We start from the raw sequence: 11,766 nt of genomic DNA, 5'->3' as shown, positions 1-11,766 counted from the left end.
AATGTATCAATAGAACACCAGCGGACATGGGTCTGCTGTAATGCAAGCTGATATTAAAGAAGGCAGTGGTAAAGGTCTCACAGAGGAATTTCCAGAAGGAAAAAAAATTCAAGCAAAACATGTCTTTATTTTTCATTTTCTTAGAAAAATTTTAAACATTTTCATTATTATTATTTTTTACTTTAGAGAAAGAGAGAGAATGCGCACAAGCAGGGGAGAAGGGCAGAGGGAGACAATCCCAAGTAGGCTCCACGCCCAGCACGGGGCTCAATCCCATGACCCTGAAATCATGACCCAAGCTGAAATCAAGAGTCAGATGCTCAACTGACCGAATCACCCAGGTACCCCTTATAAAACTTTTTAAATAGTTTTGTTTTGTTTTTTTTAATTTTTTTTTCAATGTTTATTTATTTTTGGGACAGAGAGAGACAGAGCATGAACGGGGGAGGGGCAGAGAGAGAGGGAGACACAGAATCAGAAACAGGCTCCAGGCTCTGAGCCATCAGCCCAGAGCCCGACGCGGGGCTCGAACTCACGGGCCGCGAGATCGTGACCTGGCCGAAGTCGGACGCTTAACCGACTGCGCCACCCAGGCGCCCCTTAAATAGTTTTAATATATGTTGTGTCTTATCTATTTGTGTTTTAAATTTTTGTATATTTTGTGTCTTTTATGTATTTGTGTTTTAAATATTGTATGTCTTTTATTTTTTTTTTTAAAAAATTTTTTTTTTTCAACGTTTATTTATTTTTGGGACAGAGAGAGACACAGCATGAACGGGGGAGGGGCAGAGAGAGAGGGAGACACAGAATCGGAAACAGGCTCCAGGCTCTGAGCCATCAGCCCAGAGCCTGACGCGGGGCTCGAACTCCCGGACCGCGAGATCGTGACCTGGCTGAAGTCGGACGCTTAACCGACTGCGCCACCCAGGCGCCCCTTGTATGTCTTTTAAAAGTCACCTCTCTTTCTTTTGGAAACAGCCTTGCTGTGGCTGAGAGGTCTGTCAGATGCAGCTCTGGCCTATGCTTGAAGTGCTGCGTGCTGTGAAAAGTCCCACCTTGACCAGGTACATTGGAGCAAAGTTGGAAATGTGAAGTTGCAAAGATGTGAAGCTATATGTTGTGTGATATCTGTGTCCTCTTAAATTAGGCTACTCTAAAGAGTGTTCATTGTTTCATCTGGGGTGACAAACACCTAGATTTTTTTTCTTTTAGAAAGTTAAAGCTCAGTTTGCTTATCTTCACTTTAAAGTGGTCTAAATTTGTGTTTGGTTCAGATACCATTTAGAACCTCAAGATCCTTCTTTGTATTTAAAGCTTTCTTATTTTGGTCATAGATCAAAGTTACACATGCTAGTGTTGTATAATTGTTTAATATTGAATATGCATTGCTTACTATCACGAACATAAGCTGAAATTATGTGATCAGGTATGTGACATTTGTAGTAATCAATCAATGATGTGCATGGACAGGCATACAAAAGGATTGCATTTGCCTGCATGTAACAGGAATCTGACAATGGTTTAACTAAATATATTTTTCCCCCACAATAAGAAATCTGGAGGTGAGCAGACCAGAATAGGTACAGTGACTCTATGATGTTATGAAGGACCCCAACATTGTCTAGTTCCTTGGGTCACCATCCTTAGCATGTGACTTTTGTCCTCATGGTCACAAGTGGGCTGCTGCAGCTCCAGATGTCAAGTCTATCTGTGTCTCAGGCAGGAGAAAGGACAAGGACAAAAGGCAAAAGTCACAAAGCGACTGAGTCTTTTCCTTTCATCAGGAAAACATCTTTCTGGAAGCCCATTCAGTAGATATACCCTTATATCTCACTGCCCCAAACTCTGTTACATGACTGCTACTAACTGTGAAGGAGCTCAGAAAAATCAAGTCTTATGACCTGGGCACCCTGGACAAAACCAGGGTTCTACTGGTTAGGGAAGTGGGTAGAGTGCATGTTGTAGAGGCAATTTCAGGGTATGCAACCATGAGCTCACAAGTCATTTGGTAAATGCTACCCCTGCCTCAAAGCACAGAACAAATGTCCTCCAGGGAATGGCTTCATTTTTAAGTATACAAATAATACCTGTTATGAAAATAATACACACTCGTTGTAAAAAACAACAACAACAACACCCATTTATGTCTTAGCTAACAAAAGCTCCCTCTCCTAGATAACTGTTAACACCCTTTCCCCTCCTCTCCCTTAGTCTTCATCTCAGAAGTGATAATCTGGTAGGTGGCTCTAAGAGAAAGACCTGGGCACACTGGCCCCAGCCCCTTCCTCTTTTAGGATGGGCCTGTATTCTGGTTGACATCCCTGCTGTGCATTTTAAAGCATTCATCCAACTGGGCCCCAGACCAGGGAATGTGTCTAATTCAGAGGTTAAGCCTTCATAAACCCACTGGCCACAGACTTTAGTCATGTTATCTTAACAGCTCTATAATAACAAGAATGATATTTTCATTTCCATTAGACAGACTCCTATGTCTGTGTCTCAAATAGTTCAAAACTCAGGAGGGAGAAAAAAAAAGGATATTATTTCTTTGACTTCCTAAAACACTAACAATCTTTATCTATGTGTCAGAATTTGTCCCATCCTTTAAGGCCCAGACCAAATGCCATCCCTAGTCCCCTTCCTCCTGAAAGCAGACATAATCTGTCCTTGGTTCAGTCTTTCTATGGCCTTCCTTGCCTTGCTTTTGGTCACTTGCCAAATTTGGCTTGAGACTTACTATATACTTACACCTCACTGCTACTTAGCATAGGTTATTCTCCACGTTAATGGCTGGGGTTTAAGACAACCTAAACTTCCTTTTTACCCTCTAACTGACTCTCCTAAACTGAGGGCTGTATGCCAAATTCGGACACTCGTGCATCAGCTAAGAAAAATGAACATTTCCAGCTCTCACACAGTGGAGTCACTTGCCAGCCAACGGCTCTGTTCTGGAGTTTTATTATTTTTTTTTCAATGTCACAGTTTGGGGATGATTACTTAAATATTTAATTATATTTGCAGTGGTTATTTTATAAAACAAATGTAAAGTGGAAAATGAAAATGCTCACCCTGGCGATCAAAAATGAAGAGCTCAGACTTCGTTCAGTTAAGGCAAACCTAGAAATCGTTAGGCATGCTGAATAGTTGACCTCAATTGGGAGATTTGTTTTATTTACAGGAGTTGACTCTTGTATTGAACTGTGAAGGAACAGAGTAAAATGAAAACAAAAAGCAAAAAACAAAAAACCACGTATACCATGCTGCATCATTCAGGGTTCCCCAGAGAAAATTGGCATGTTTGTACCACCCCTGGATTGATTGGGCCAGGGAGACCACCTGACCAGGAGATGCCAATCAGCTTCCCTTTCTTCGGAATATGGAGCTGGGAGTGAGAGACTGCAAGTTTCTTAATGTGGGAGGATAAGCATGAGGAGTGAACTCGGGAGCCGTGGAGAGAGGAAGGCAGTGAGCATATTCCATTCAGCGGGCCAGAGAGACAGAGAAACCAAGCTGTAGAGAGCATGTGGGTGAAACAGAATCACTGACAGATGCTGAGACAAAGAAGAGTCTCCATGGCCCTTCAGTTCCCGATTCTATTCTTCCCCGAGACCTCTTAGCATTCCTGCCCTCGGGTTCTGCAATGTACCCCTGCTTCCTTACAATTTTCCTTTTCTGCAACCAAAGAGTCTTTTTTTTTTTAATTTTTTTTTCTTAATGTTTTTTATTTATTTTTGAGACAGAGAGAGACAGAGCATGAGCAGGGAAGGGGCAGAGAGACAGGGAGACACAGAATCCGCAGCAGGCTCCAGGCTCTGAGCCATCAGCACAGAGCCCGATGCAGGGCTCGAACTCACAGACCGTGAGATCATGACCTGAGCCGAAGTCGGATGCTCAACCGACTGAGCCACCCAGGCGCCCCCAAAGAGTCTTAACTAAACACTTGGAATAATGCCTACAAAACCAAGAAAGTCAATGACTCGCCATATTCTTTTTTTGTTGTGGTAAAATATACATAACATAAAGTTGGCCATTTGAGCCATTTTTAAGTGTACAGTTCGGTGGCATTAGGTATATTCACACTGTTCTGCGACTGCCATCCATCTCCAGATCGTCTTGCCATTTTCCTAATCAGGGTTCTTCATGATGCAAGGACTGATCGTTGTAGTTTATGAGTGTGAGCTGAGGTGCTATATTCCAGCACTGTGAGATGGCTTTTGGCTTCATTCATTTTGGTTATAGTCCTAATTTGAATTTATTGTCAGGGGACTTGCTTCTTCCTCATAATTTTAGAGTTTAGAAAAATATAATGGTTACTTGAGGGTTCCAGTTAACCAAAATTTTGGCTGTTTGGGGCACCTGGCTGGCTCAGTCTGGTAAGTGTCCGACTCTTGATTTCAGCTCAGGTCATGATCTCACAGTTGTGAGGTCAAGCCCCGCATGAGGATCCATGCCTAGAGAGCTTGAGGTTCTCTCTCTCCCTCTCCCTCTGCCCCTCCCCTGCTCTCTCTCTCTCTCTTAAAAATTTTTTTTGGCTGTTTGATAAAATTCGCTGACAACTGCTTTGATTTCATATCCTTTTGCTAAACATCACAAATAGCTTTACACCTAGACCTACATTCATATGATCCCCATTTTGCATTACAACTTCCCTCGAGGAGTTTATAGGCAGTCCCTTAATGTAATATAAATATTGAAATTATTTGTTAAATATCCAAAATTAATGCACAGAGTACACAGAAATAAATTGTACACACGTTAGATGGGATATGTGCATGGCTACATTTATGCCTGTCATGTTTTCACCTCTTGCAAATATACTTTATCACTTCTCAACTTTTCTTCTTCTAAGTTATGGGGATTTTTAGGTCTTTTAAGCTAGCTACTTAATTCACAGGCTTTTCAACTTCCTTACAAGACATGTTCACAATATGTACGAACAATACGGGCATGAGAGGTGCTTCTACTACTAAGAGCTGAGATGTGTCTATAGCACAGCCCCTATCCGGGATTCCAGGAACCTCAACGTTGTTGAAGGAGCCACAACAATTCTCTGATGGGATGATGTTTGATTCACGTAGTGAATTTTGAGTAAAAATGTTGTCTTGTTTTTGCAGCAAACATTTGGAGAGTGAGAGTTCAGATGGTTCTGGGTATCTAATGATGGAGAGAAACAATGGCCTCCCTCTTTGAGGAAAACTTCCCTACTGGACTGATGGATGCTGGCCTCAATTCTGGACCTGCCATGTACAGTGGGCTCTTTTTAGGGGCCAACTAACTCTTACTCCCTGGAAGGATTATGGACACTCTCAACCCCTTTGTGCACAGAATTCTGGAAGTTAGGCCACACTGGTCTCATTTCAGATGCAAACATCACAAGTGTGTCCTCCCACAGGTCCACAGGGACATGTTGGGCAAGGATTTTTTGTTGTTGTTGTTTATTATTTTTGAGAGAGAGAGAGATAGAGAGCAAGCAGAGAGGGGCAGAGAGAGGGAGACACAGAATCCAAAGCAGGCTCCAGGCTCTGAGCTGTCAGCACAGAGCCCGACGCGGGGCTCAAACTCACAGACTGCAAGATCATGACCTGAGCTGTAGTGGGCTGCCCAACTGACTGAGTCACCCAGGCGCCCCTGTTGGGCAAGGACTTTATCTTTAATCTTCACTTGGGTGCTTAAATAAAGAACAGGGAGCAGAAAGAAGTTAATTCACTAAATCATTACAGAGGCCAGTAGCGTCTGAGTGTGGGAGGACAGAGATGATTAAGACTTGGGACACTGACCACTGACGGCTTACAGTTTAGAGGAGTCGTAATAGAAATTCTGAAAAACTCAAGTCTTTTGTCTCCTGGGAAGGCTGACCTCACCACATAATGTCTCTCATGTATTGTGTGTTAAACCATAACTGTAATTTTATGCATAATCACTATAAATAATCATTATAGAGAATGTGTTGCATTCTTTACAAAAACAAAACAAAACAAAAACTCTTGTGCTCACTGCTTCCCATAAGAAGCTGCATAGTGAGGGAGTCCTTACCCTGACACTGCTGCTTCAGGTGACCTCTGCAGGTAAGGGACTCTGTGTGTGTGTTAAGGGAGGGTGGACAAGGTCTGTCCATTCCAAATATGTAGTCTGGGATCTGGGTGGAGGCCTTCCTCTCCTTTCTGGGGTGGAAAAACTGTGCGGTGCTGTGCAAACTGGTGGCTTTAGCAGCTTCTCCTGATGAAGAAATCAGTGGTGTCTTTTAAGGCTCACTGAGGGATAAATGATACCCGCGTACCTATATTTCCACCTGCCTCCCCACCCCCATGGGTATGTCCTGGAAGTAGCAACTCCTCTTGCCTCATGGGGGAATCAATAGGCTTTTGTCTTCTAAAGCTCAGGCACATAAAACTCCTGGAATAAAACATATGGAGTAAGCTCCTTGACATCGGTCTTGGTGATGATTTTCTGGATCTGACTCCAAAAGCAAGGGAAACAGAAGCAAAAATAAACAAATGGGACTACATCAAACTGAAAAGCTTCTGCACAGTGAAGGAAACAGTGAACAGAACACAAAGGCAACCTACTGAATGAAGAAGATTTGCAAATGATATATCTGATAAGGGGCTAATACCCAAAGTAGATAAAGAACTTATACAATTCAATAATAAAACAAACAAACAAACAATCTGATTAAAAAATGGGCAGAGGATCTGAATAGACATTTTCCCAAAGAACATATATAGACCACCAACAGCCACATGAAAAGATGCTCAACATCCCTAATCATCCAGGAAAGGCACATCCAAACCACAATGAGCTATCACCTTACACCTGTGACAATGGCTAAACTCAAAAAGACAAGAAATAACAAGTGTTGGTGAGAATGTGAAAAAAAGGGAGCCCTCCCACACTGTTGGTGGGAATGCAAATTGATGCAGCTATTATGGAAAACAGTATGGAGTTCCCCTAAAAAATTAAAAACAGAAACACCATATGACCCAGTAGTTCCATTACTGGGTATTTATCCAAAGAAAATGAAAACATTACTTAGGAAAGATGTATGCTCCCCTATGTTCACTGTGGAATTATTTACAATAGCCAAGATGTGGAGACAACATAAACACCAAGTGCCCATCGATGGAAGATTGAGCAAAGAAGATGTGGCATGCACACACACACACACACACACACACACACACACACACAATGGAATACGACTCCGTCATAAAAAAAGAATGAAATCTTGCCATTTGTGACAACATGGATGAATCTTGAGGGTATTAGGACCGAAATAAGTCTGACAAAGAAAGACAAATATCACCTGATTTCCCATGCGTATGAAATCGAACATACAAAACAAACAAGACAAAACAAAACAAAACCCAGACACATGTATCCAGAGAACAGATTGGTGGTTGTCAGAGGGGAGTGGTGTTGGGGGAAAAAATGTGTGAAAGGGATCAAGATGTGCAAACTTCCAGTTATAAAATAAGTAAGTCGTGGGATTGTAATGTCCAGAACAGTGAATATAGTCAATTATCTTGTATTAACTTTGTAAGGTGCAGTTGGTAATTAAACTTATTGTGGTGACTGGCTTACAACGTTTACAAAGGTTAACACTGTTGTACACCTGAATGTAATAGTTGAATTATACCTCAACAAAATTTTTTAAATAAAATTTAAACACGAACAAAAAACCCCAAAGGTACCCACCAATGTGTTCATCAAATGTTAGTTAGGTAATTGTTCAATGCTTTGTATCAGTGGTTCCTAGGCCTTAGCATGCATCTAAATCTCCTGGAGGTCTTGCTAAAGCTCAGACAGCTGGACCCTATCCCAGAGTTTCTGACTTCGCAGGTTTAGTTTGGGGTCTGAACATTTGCATTTTTAAGTTTCCACAGGATGCTGATGCTTGCTGGTCTGCAACCACACTTTTAGGAACCACTGATCTATATTATTTAGAGCTCCTTAGTGGATTGTTTATAAGTGTTTGAGTGTTTTAGTGATTGAGAGGCTATTGGTTGGGGTTTTTGGTTAGGTTGGGAACGCATTATTATTTTTCCCATTTTAATTAATGCACTATAGATACTCGATATCCTAAAATCTCCAGCACACTTTTAGGAACAGATTAGATTCAGATAACCTGCTCTGCTCATGCTGCCAACTTGAGACCACCTGGGGAGTTGTTGGGAGCCACCTTCTGGCCTGGCAGGCCCACATTCAGGACTGGATGCCTTCTGATGGGTGGGCCCTGCTGGGAGAGAAGACCAGCCTGAAAGGGACTTCACTGCCCTGTGAGGAAAGGAGACAAAAGCCCCTGCATTCTGCTGCAAGGCTAAAAAGCCCTTTGATTGCTAATGAAAACAATTCGGAGAACTTGGCTGGGAGCCTGGAGCTGGGGGAACCAGAGCCATGGGTAAGTTATTAAGTGCTCTGTAAAAGCCCCACTGGGCAATTTAGGGAGTGCCAGGCTCAGCTATTGGATGGCATCAATGGAAGGGACTCAATGGCCACCAGGCTCTCTGTGGGCCCGGAGGAGGTGTCAGTATCCCAGCCTGGATAAGGGCTGTAGGTCGGTGTGGTTTGGGATGCCAAAGGGGGATGTGAACATTTTGGAGAAACGGAGCAAGACAGGCAGTGTTTATTTGCCCAAGGAGTCAAGAAGCCTCACCTGTCTTACTGAAGTATCATTTTTCTAGATTCACCACTGCTCCTTCAGTCATGTCTGGAAACTCAGCTTTCTTATTGGTATTAAATCAGAAGATCCAGGGGCACCTGGGTGGCTCAGTCAGCTGGGCGTCCGACTTCAGCTCAGGTCATGATCTCATGTTCCGTGGGTTCGAGCCCCACATTGGACTCTGTGCTGACAGCTCGGAGCCTGGAGCCTGCTTTGGATTCTGTGTCTCCCTCTCTCTCTGCCCCTCCCCTGCTCATGCTCTGTCTCTCTCATTCTTAAAAATAAATAAACATAAATTTTTTTTAATCAGAAAATCCATACATTCCATTTTTTTTTCCAGTCCATGAGAGGAACTTGACAGGGGTTCTAGGAAGTGAGATCTGGGCCTTTCCACCTCTGTGTGTGTTTCCTTAAAGGTTGCAATGGTCATGCTAATGCTTCTTGTATTTATTAGTTCTTGGTCTGCCCATTGGGAAAATGGGGCCAGGAATATCTGTCCTATCCATTGACATGAGGATGTTGGAGAAATCAATTCATTTGAAAGATGAATGAATGAATTATTGGAATAGTGACAAAGAGTGGAAGTCTCTGTGTTTTGAGATTGTTTGCAAGGAGTTCTGAACTTCACAAGGGCGAGGGTTTCTCTGATTTTTCACTGATGTCCCCAGCTCTTATTACAATGACTGATACATTGTAGGCACTCAAAAAAAATGTTGAATGAATGAATGGGAAAAAGGAAAAACAGAACTACAGAATTTAACAATGGGAGGGCTCTTATGGTCTAGCTCAGACCCTGATTTGCAAGCCCAAGCAAGGTTTATACTTTTCCTCACACCACTGTAGGCTCAGGGGTCGAACCCTGGGCAGGTCTCCACTGTGCAACAACTCTGGTCTCCCGTTCATGTTCTCTCACTGTTTTGCCTTGTGAAAATAACTTAAGCTCTAATTATCGGTTCTTGTTTTGGCAAGGAAGAAAAAAACATTCCAGTCCAGCTCTGAGCATAACATGTCTGGTCCTATTCACTTATAAAAAGTGAAAAAACAAACAAACTGGGAAATGTTCTTGGTATTCTGTGTTCTCATACCAGGTTCCTGGAGGGGTCAAAAAACACATATCATCTGCGAACCCTTTCTCGGTCACAACTAAAGCCAGCTTGGCCTACCAAAGCTTCTCCTACATCTTGGACCCACTGGCAGGTCAGCTTCCAACTAGGACAATCTGGGTGACAGTCCTCAATCGGAAAGGACTGGAGAGGTCTTGTGGTCCCTTCATTACAGAGGTTCCACGGCTTGGCATGGTCACCCAGCTGGCCAGAGGCAGACCCTCTTCATGTCCCAGCCCAAGGATGCTTTATGGAAAGGACACTGCTCATCAACTGACCTGGACGGCCTTCAGACCACAGGGCCCGCCATGAGAGGCGTATGGATGGCGAAACTGACCGGCTGTGGGTTAACGGCTGGGGAAGTTGCATGCCTCCCCCCACAGCCTCTGACGACTCTTCCTCTCCAGGCTGCAACATCTGTTCATATGGCCACCCCTGGCTGCTCCAGCCTGTCCTGAACCTTCCCTGCCTCTTCCCTCAGCATCGGAGCCCATCTGTGTGTTTGTGTGAGCAAAGGAAAGGTGCAGAAAGATGTTTGTCACCTGTTAACAGTGGCTACCTTGAGTGGTGGGATTGGAAGCGGCAGATGGAGATGATTAACTTTTCTGGTACCCAGCTCTGTGTTGCCTGACTTGTTACAACTGGCATCTACTACACATGCAATTTTTAAAAATCCAATAAATTAAAAGACCAGTTGTAGAAGGAAGCATACAGTATGATATCATGCATATAAAATAAAAAACTACAAAACACAATACTGTGCATTGTTTATGGGGCTATACCTAGGCAGTAAAAGCCCCAAGCCTGCCCAAACACTACCTCCTAGTTGGGAAGAGCTGTTACAGAAGGGGGTGTAGTGGGGTCGAGAGAGGCAACTTTGAGCCGTGACATTCTGTTTCCTTAAAAAAAAAAGGGGCGCCTGGGTGGCGCAGTCGGTTAAGCGTCCGACTTCAGCCAGGTCACGATCTCGCGGTCTGTGGGTTCGAGCCCCGCGTCGGGCTCTGGGCTGATGGCTCAGAGCCTGGAGCCTGTTTCCGATTCTGTGTCTCCCTCTCTCTCTGCCCCTCCCCCGTTCATGCTCTGTCTCTCCCCATCTCAAAAATAAATAAAACATTAAAAAAAAAAAAAGAACCTCAAAGCAAATAATGTTTATTGGAGTATTGGAGTGGGTGATGTGTACTTGGGTGACTAGTTAACAGCATTCTCCACAATTTTCCATACATTTGAAATACTTCATCAGCTAAAAGATTAACTTCAATAAAGGGAGGAAAGGACTGAGTATACCTTATTTGTCATGTATCATCTTAGCAACTCCCTGTCCGTTGTCCAGAGAGGAGAAAGCAGGGAAGGAAAGAGGGAGGGAGGAAGGAGGGATCATGATGAGTTTGGGAGAGCTAGTCTGCTTTTCTGATTTTCCTTATTCTTTGTCTTAGTTACTTCGGGCCACTATACCCAAATACCATAGACTGGGTGGCTTGAACAACAAATACTTCTTTCTCACAGTTCTAGAGGCTGGGAAGTTCAAAATCAAAGTGCCAGAATAACCTGTGTGGGGTGAGGGTCCTCCTCCTGGTTTGTAGACAGCCACCATCCTGTTGGATCCTCTTCTAAGGGTACTAATCCCACCATCAGGGCTCTATCTACCCTCCTGACACCATCTAAATGGAATCACCTCCAAAGGCTCCACCTCCAAACACTATCACATTGGAGACTGGGGCTTCAACACATGACTTCGGGGAACACAAACATTCGGTCCATAGTATTCTTTCCCAGTTTGTTTGGTGATAAACAAGAGAGAGAGGCAAAATTGGGGCATCTGGGTGGCTCAGTCGGTTAAGCATCTGACTCTTGATATCTCCTGATATCGGCTCGGGTCACGATCCCACTGTCACTCTCTCTCTCAATAAATAAATAAATAAATAAACTTTTAAAAAAAGAGAGAGGGAGGCAAAATTAATGTACTCTGGATAAATGGCTGGATAGAAGGATGGATGGATGGATGAG

General features: G+C 43.4%; 1 long non-coding RNA gene across 2 annotated transcripts; it reads left to right on the top strand.

Annotated features, from left to right (window-relative positions):
- Nucleotides 1–290: 290 nt before the first annotated feature.
- On the top strand, nucleotides 291–10,668 carry LOC123580866. 2 transcript variants are annotated; one of them, XR_006703507.1, is made up of 3 exons: nucleotides 291–341; nucleotides 979–1,064; nucleotides 9,748–10,668. It is a non-coding gene; the product is annotated as an uncharacterized LOC123580866 (long non-coding RNA). The 2 variants fall into 2 exon arrangements; XR_006703508.1 differs by lacking the exon at nucleotides 9,748–10,668 and adding an exon at nucleotides 5,115–5,485.
- The last annotated feature ends 1,098 nt before the right edge of the window (nucleotides 10,669–11,766 follow it).

The sequence above is a fragment of the Leopardus geoffroyi genome, chromosome A3, assembly GCF_018350155.1.
Source record: "Leopardus geoffroyi isolate Oge1 chromosome A3, O.geoffroyi_Oge1_pat1.0, whole genome shotgun sequence".
Taxonomy (NCBI): Eukaryota; Metazoa; Chordata; class Mammalia; order Carnivora; family Felidae; genus Leopardus; species Leopardus geoffroyi.
Note: the sequence above shows the minus strand (reverse complement) of the source record. Positions and strands in the feature narration are given on the sequence as shown.